Source organism: Delphinus delphis, chromosome 8 (assembly GCF_949987515.2).
Source record: "Delphinus delphis chromosome 8, mDelDel1.2, whole genome shotgun sequence".
Classification (NCBI taxonomy): domain Eukaryota; kingdom Metazoa; phylum Chordata; class Mammalia; order Artiodactyla; family Delphinidae; genus Delphinus; species Delphinus delphis.
In genome coordinates this window covers 11,685,391-11,693,664 of record NC_082690.1, presented here as the reverse complement: position 1 = coordinate 11,693,664, position 8,274 = coordinate 11,685,391, and the positions used below count along the sequence as shown (strand labels likewise).

The window sequence follows — 8,274 nt, the reverse complement described above, 5'->3', positions numbered from 1 at the left end:
TTTTTTGTTTGTAACCTGTAAAACTGAGTTATTTTGCTGATGTGAAATACCAATAACTCACTTGAGGACCATGCTACCTCCTGAAAATGCCATATACCTGCTTCTTAAATGTGTCCAAGCACCTGATAGATCTGTCCCGAGCTGAAGTGGCAAGGGACTGACTGCTCTTGGACAAAAGGAGTTTTCCCAGGGCTACAGCTGACTGTGCTGGGAAACAGCCATGGAGCAAAGGCAGCACAGGCAGAGGGAAAAGACTTTATTTAAAGGCAAAATGCCCAAAGGGCTCTCTGACATAGCTAATTTCTACTATCACTTATTAGCTTATATATGATCCCCTAACTTTTTTTCTTAAGGGGCTGATTTGGATTGACTTGTTGAAAATGGTGTCCGTTATCTATTAAGTCATGAGAGAGGGATTTCTGTGGTTACATGTAAACTTGTGATAGGTCTGCGGATGAAGAGGTGAGGAGGGTAGTGAAGCAGTCAGCCGCAGTCCCGTCCGGTCTATGTGAAGGTCACACCAGCTTCATTGTAACCTTGAAGACTTTCTCGATGGCGTTGACATAGGCAGCTGTTCTCGGGTCCAAGCCTAGGTTATAGCTCACGGCGGTGCGCGTGACTTGCCTGGCAGAGCGCTCCATGGTGTAAGCTAAGCCAGACTGCACGACGTCTTTCTCAGAGGCACCCGATATCCTGTCTTGGAACTCTGCTGTGGGTACAATGGGAACGGTTCCACCATGCTTTCCAAATTTCCTTTCCAAACTCTCTTGAACAGACATGAGCAAGTGGTAGTTAGAATCCCATTCATATTTGAAGGTCAAACGGCCAGAGCTGACATGATTTAGATTCTTCAGCCACTCAAAGTAAGATACTGTCACTCCTCCAGCATTCAAGTAGAGATCTGGAATAACCATGACGTTCCTCTCTAGGAAAATCTTACCAGCTTCTGGAGTTGTCGGTCGTTGGCACCTTCAGCAATCATCTTGGCTTTGACTCTGGGTGTATTGGACTTGGTCAGCTGCTTCTCGTTGGCAGCAAGGATCAGTATGTCACAGTCTGCCTCCAAGATGCTCCCTTCATAGATCTTTGCTTTGGGGAAGCCCAGGATTGTTCCATGTTGCAATTTGAAGTCTTCCAGTTCCTTTGGGTCAATACCATCTGGATTCCATATGTTCCCATCAGATTCACCAACACCAACACAGTTAGCACCAAAATGATGTAAATATCTCATAGAGGGCAGGCCCACATTACCAAATCCCTGAACAACAAATGTTTTATCTCCAAATCCTGGTGTCATTCCTAATATACTCATGTAAGAAGCTTCATTGGTGAAGTTTTCAATCCCATGGAATGACCAGCAGCAAAGATCCGTCCGTGGATTCCACCCTGTCTGATGGGCTTACTGGTAACACAGGCATGGGCGTTAATATCATAGTGCCCTATGGTGCTAGCATAGGTGTCAGCAATCCAGGACACCTCCCGCTTGCCCGTGCTCATGTCTGGGGCAGGTACATCAATGCCAGGACCAATAAAGCCCTTCTTTGCCAGCTCCATGGTGAACCTCCTTGTGATGTTTTCTGGTTTAAGGCAGAAAATAAGCAGAAGCAAGTATTGCTTCACGTCACTGAAAAGTTTAAGGCACATCTGGGGTCAGGGTGCTATGGACTGAATTGTATCCTTCCCAAAACTCATACAGTGAAGCCCTAATACCCAATGTGACTGTATTTGGAAATGGGACTGTTAGGAGGTACTTAGGGTTAAATAAGCTCATAAGGGTGGAGACCTAATCTGATAGGATTGGCGGCTTCTAAGAAGAGGAAGAGAGAGCACTCTACACACACACACACACACACACACACACACACACACACTTACACATTGAGGAGAGGCCCTGTGAGGACACAGTGAGAAGGAGGCCATCTGCAAGCCAGGAGGAGAGCCTTACCAGAGCTCAACCATGCTGGTACTTGATCTTGGACTTTCAGCCTCAAGAACTGTGAGAAAAGAGATTTCTGTGGTTTAGGCCACCCAGTCTATAGTGTTTTGTTATAGCAGCCCAAGCCGACTAAGACAAGGTTTTTAAAATACAGGAATATTTTTCTTCCCTCCTCATGCATCTGCTTTCTTCTCTATTGCTTTCTTTCTCAAGTGGGCTTATCCCCATCAAAACAGGCTGGGCATATTTATTCATTAATTCAGTATTACCGAACCCCCCTTAGCCTACACACTGTTCTAAGTACTGGGAATACATGGCAGTGTATCAAACAGGAATGGTCCCTTTCCTCATAAGGCTTGCTTTCTAGTGGGGAGAAACAGACATAAAAGAAACAAGTAACTTCTCTAAGAGTAAATCTTAGTCTCACCACAAAAAAGAAATGGTAATTATGGGATGTGATGCAGGTGTTAGCTAAGCTATGGTGGTAATCATTTTGCAATATGCGTGTATCAAATAAACACTGTGTGCACTTTAAACTTACACATTGTTATGAGTCCATTACATCTTTATAAAGTTGGGGAAGAAAAAAAATAAGTAACTGTGGATGTTCAGAATGCAAACTGTATGGAAACTAAAAACACAGGGAAAGGGACTGTGGTGGGGGCGTGGGGGGTGGTGGTGGTGTGTGTGCCTCATTGCTTATAAAGCAGTATGAGGATTAGCATCCTGGGAATATGGGATGACCTGGGTGTCCTGCACTTTTGGGGAGACTGATATAAGCAGATAATGAGTATGTTGAGATAAGTGTTGGTGGTCTCAAGGCAGAGAGTGGTGGTGGGTCAGCGAGGACTGAAAGGGAGGGAGGTGAGAAGCAAGAGGTTCTTCTAGGAGCAGGCAGAGTTCAGAGCCCATTTTACTCCTGTCAGCGGCGTTCTGGAGGGCATGGGTACGGTAGTATTTTGCAGAGCTGGGGAGCTCCTAGGACTCCCACGTCACCTGCCCACAGAACTCTGAAGAAAGGGGAGGCTGGTCTTAACTGGGAGCAATCAACGTAATGCAAGAAAAAAGAGTTCCAGCAAAAGTCCTAGGACTGGTACTGATTAGCTCTGATTGGCCCAGCTTGGGTCACATGTTCACATCTAAACCAATCACTGAGGTTAGGGATAATCGGAACTCCTATTGGACAGGACTTAGTTGCACTCCCATGGGGTCAGCCTCACCCAAACTCAAGGGCTGTGAGGAAAAGAAATAGTTCCCCAAAGGAAAATTAAGTTGTTACAACCAGAAGAAAGGAAAACAGATACCGGGCAGCCCCAAACAGCGGGAGCCCTCCACACCCACCTCCACATTCAATGGCTGGCTGATCTTTGGCAAATCATAGCCTTTCTGATTCTGTTTTCTCCTCTGATAGGAAAAATTTTTTTTAAGTAAATTAGATTCATAATTAGATTAATAATGAAATGGAGCAGGACTCTGTGGTCCCCCACCATGTCCTCAGCCTGCCTTTTGTCTGTAGAAAACCTTTAGCCAAAGAATAAGTTTAATCAGAGAAGGGAGAAAATGCAGAAACAAAGGAAAACAGTCAAAGGAGACCAAATAATAATACTTTAGTCATTAAGCAAAGTCAAGGACCTTTGGTTCCTCCTCAAGGGCTATAGATAAGATTCTGAGCCACATCCTGTGAGCTGTCTTATAGATACTGAAACCCCCATCAGGTGGAAGAAGTTAACTACATGATGACCAGGCTGTAGCCATGACATAAGCAGCCACAATTCTGAGAATTGGCCTCAAGGAAGTGGGAATAAACCGACCCTGGAAATGAAGATTAATTGTACTTAAAACAATCAAGATGACACTGGTTAGACCACCGATGACCAATTTCAAGATGACTGTCAGAGCTGACTGTGCTGTTTCTGCATGTAGCCCCCTCCCTCCATCTATAAAAGCTCTTGCCCCCTGATTGTCAATGGGGGGGCAGGGGGGGTCGACCTTGGACAGGCGTCTGCCCTCCCGCCGGTTGCCGGCCTCTGAAATAAAGCAAACTTTCCTTTCCACCAACCTTGCCTCTTTAATGGCTTTTGGGCAGCGAGCAGCCGGACCCCACTTTCAGTTACACTAAGACCTACATCACTAAGTTGCTGAGTATTCTATGGGATCATGTACAGAAATGCTCTTTGGAAGGTATAAAATGCTAAACAAATATTACTTGTTTCAAAGTTTTCTAAGACATGGCAAGTGCTCTTAGGGGGCTTATACTTTGTAGGGAGATGGAACATGCAGGCAGATAGTTGCCACAAAAAAAGATGCCTGGGGGCTTCCCTGGTGGCGCAGTGGTTGAGAGTCCGCCTGCCGATGCAGGAGACGCGGGTTCGTGCCCCGGTCCGGGAAGATCCCACATGCCGCGAAGCGGCTGGGCCCGTGAGCCGTGGCTGCTGAGCCTGCGCGCCCGGAGTCTGTGCTCCACAACGGGAGAGGCCCCAACGGTGAGAGGCCCGCGTACCGCAATAAAAAAAAAAAAGATGTCTGTATAATTTTCCAATGCCTTCATTTAAGGCAGGAGTCACACACTCACATACCTACATGTTGGCCAAGCAGCTAACACAAATGAGGGAAGAACGCTGAGCTTGCCCCAAACCAAGGACTCTGGAAACCCCAGCGCATGGCTCCAGCCGATGGTTGTCAGGCTTGAAGGCAGGCCCAGTGTGGCTAGATGGCCCAGCTGTTTTCAAGAGAAGCTGATAATCTGGATTTTGATATGAACTTCTTTTTTTGAGGTCGGCAACTTCTTCAAATTAAAAACAAAAACAAAAACCGCTATGTGAACCAAACAAAACATATTCAGCCTGTGAGGTCAAGCCTGCCCACTCTCTGCTGACTGGTGTCCTCTGATTCAAGGTTCGTTCTGAGAATTTGACTCCACGACCCCTCTGCTTTACTCCCTCTCCGTCACCCTTTCTTCATATTGGAATTTTGGCTCAGTGCACATATGGTAGGAAACGTGGCATAATTGTGAGGTGAGGGAGTGTTAGGGTCCAACTCCAGCTATGAGCCCTTGGTCAAGTTGCTTCACCCATCTGGCCCCAATTTCTCCACATTTATTGATGAGGGGTATGGGACTAGATCATTCAATTTCCTACCAGCTCTGACATTTTATGACCTATAATGTTTAGAATGCAAGGGACAAAACTAAAATAAAATTCTTATTGGGGGAACGGAAATTTCATTTCCAGTTAGTGTATTTTCTATGCATTAGCTATTACTATGCTAGGCACTGTGAGAAACGTAAAATTAATACAAACAAGGATTTGACCTTAGGAAGATAATCTATTGGAGAAAACAGATGGACATAAAACTCACTGTGGTAAATTATCCCTAAAGATGACCAGAAAAATCCCTCCAGTCCTTCCTGTTCTTTGGAACGTGACTTTGATGCCCCTCCCATCGGGAGATGGATTTTTCCCCCTCCCCTGAATTCTGGGCTGCTTTCATCACTTGCTTTGACCAATACATTCTGGCAAAAGTGACATTGTATGACTTTCTGGGTGTAAGACTTAAGAGGTCTTGGAGCTTCTGTTTTTGTTTTTGTTTTTTTCTCTTTAAAGCCAGCCTCCATATAAAGAAGTCCAGTCACTCTGCTTGAGAGAGACCCTGCCAGCCCCAAGCCATTCCATTCCAGTTGCCCCAGCTCGGCCGTGAGACGTGAGCAAAACTGTTGTAGATCCTCTAGTCCCAGTCAAGCTGCCCAGGCAACACTATGGTAGCAGAGACAAGTCGTCCCTGCTGACCTGCATAAATTACAGAGTCATGAGTCCAAAAAAATGGTTGCTCTTGTTTTAAGACACTAAGTTTTGGGGTGTCTATTACTATTATGTCTTATACGTAAGGCATATTATGTGTCAAAACCAGGAATATGGGAGCTCAGAGGAAGGCATGACGCTAATTTGGGTGGAGGGTGGGTGGGAGGAGATGTGGGAATTAGGGAAGATATCAAGTTCCAAAAATTGTCCTTAAGACAGCCCCTTAAAAGGAACTCATCATGATGCTGTCTGCTGGGAGCAAGCCCTACTCTCATGCCATGTTGGGAAGTCAACCTGTGATCCTGTCGTCCTTTGCTGCTTTCCGACCCTGTATCTGCTTGGTATTCTGACTCTGCGATTTGCTACACTTTCCTGTGGGTGCATGGTAGGTGGGGAGAGCACTAAGTTGAGAGTCGAACAGATACAAGTTACTATTCTAGTTACGCTAATCGCTCATTATGTGACATTGAACCTAGGACAGCTCTCTGAGCCTGAATTTCCTCATCTAATAAAATAGTGACAATAACACTTAGCTCACAGGGTTGTTGGAAGGATTAATCAAGATAATATACGCACATGTGCTTAATGTAGAACATACATCTTGTTGGCCTTCGACGAATGCTAGGTCCTCTCTTAGATCTCCCGACTAGCAATTAACTTGGTTTGTCCTCTGCACTTTCTCCACATCCCCAGGTCTGGCTTTTGACACTTGACCACGATCACACAGTGATTGAACTATCCTTTCCTCCTCAAATCCATCTTTTGCCTCCAAGATGCTTTTGAATTTTGCCTACTGCTCCATATAGAGTGATTTCTGAATGCTCCTAGGTTTTCACTCATTAAAATGGAGGATTTCCAGGGAAGGTAAAGCCTGAATTCGTTTTTGAAAGAAAACTAAAATTTTGGCTGTAGAAAGCTTAAGGTGGAGAAAGTTCAGGAATGGGGCAGAATAGAAATGCTATGAGGACGGGCAGAGAAAAGGTGAGTTACGGTTTGATAAGGAAGACTTTGCTAGATCAAGAGTTTTAGATTTTATTCTGTAGGCAGTAAGGAACCATTGACTATTTCAAACACAGAATGACATGCTCAGATCCTGTATGATTTTACTGGTGGCAACGTGAAGGATGCTCTGGAGAAGGGGGAGAGATTTGAGGCAGGCAGAACAACAGGAAGCTACTGCAATAATTTGGGTGAGAGAGGATAAGAACTTGCTAAAGGGTAGAAGCTGTAAGCCTGCAAAGGGGAGGTCAGATGTGAGAGACATTTCAGAGTAGAATTGACAGCATTTTTTGGCCACCAGGATATTGAAAATGAGAATGAGGAAGGAATGGAAGGTAGCATTTGGGGCTGAGAAGATATGGTGGAGCCACAAGCTAAATAGGAGTGGGCTTCCCTGGTGGCGCAGTGGTTAAGAATCCGCCTGCCAATGCAGGGGACATGGGTTCGAGCCCTGGTCAGGGAAGATCCCACATGCCGCGGAGCAACAAAGCCCGTGCACCACAACTACTGAAGCCTGTGCTCCACAACTACTGAAGCCCGCGTGCCTAAAGCCCGTGCTCCACAACAAGAGAAACCACCGCACTGAGAAGCCCGCGCACCGCAACGAAGAGTAGCCCCAGCTGGCAGCAACTAGAGAAAGCCCACGCACAGCAACAAAGACCCAACGCAGCCAAAAATAAATAAGATGAAATAAATACATTTAAAATATAATAAAAATAAAAAACATTAAAAAAATAAATAGGAAGAGTAAGACTGGGGAGGGGAGAGGTGGGTGGAGAGAATACATTTAATTAAGACATCAGAGTTTGTCACTCTTTGATTTCTATGCTTTCTGCCTCCATTTTTCCTGCCTCTACTAGTTTCCTGGGCTCAGAAGAAATGGGAATATGTGGGTGACTGATACGGCAGGATGCCCCCGCCGTATCCGGAATACTGAATAACCATAGCACCTGGGAGGCTGAGCAGTCATGCTGCAACCTGCGCTCCCTCCTGTCAAAGGGGGAAAGACAAGAGAGGATCCAGAACTGCTTCCAAGCTTCCTCTGGGGGCTGCTGTGTTTAGGAAGTATTGAAGCACTGCTGCTGATTTCCTGAGATGAGTCAGAGCTCCCTACATAATCTTACTCCCCTGAGAACTTGGAGACTTTGCTGACAGCCCACCTCTTCCTTCTCCTTCCGCAAATCTGGATCAGACCCAAGGACGTGGAGGACTGTTTGATTTTTAAGAATGATATCCTGTCCTTCTCTGCTATTTAATCTCTGCCCTGGTTAGTCATCTGTCCAATCCAGGTCAATCAGCCAATCAACAAACATTTCTTAAGCACTTTTCAACTTTTCATTCATTCATCTGACAAATATTTTTTGAGTGCCTGGTACATTCTCCAGGTGCCGGCAATACTCCAGTGGTTTAGTCAGCTGCTGCTATAGTTAGGGCTGCTATGACAAAGTACCATAGACTGGGTGGCTTAAACAACAAACGCTTATTTCTCATAGTTCTGGAGCGTGGAAGTCGGAGATCAGCATGCCAGCACAGTTCGGTTCT

The 8,274-nt window shown here is 45.6% G+C and overlaps 1 pseudogene; it reads right to left on the bottom strand.

Annotated features, from left to right (window-relative positions):
* Positions 1 to 504: 504 nt before the first annotated feature.
* On the bottom strand, positions 505 to 1,959 carry LOC132429361 (glutamate dehydrogenase 1, mitochondrial-like; annotated as a pseudogene).
* Between the last annotated feature and the right edge of the window lie 6,315 nt (positions 1,960 to 8,274).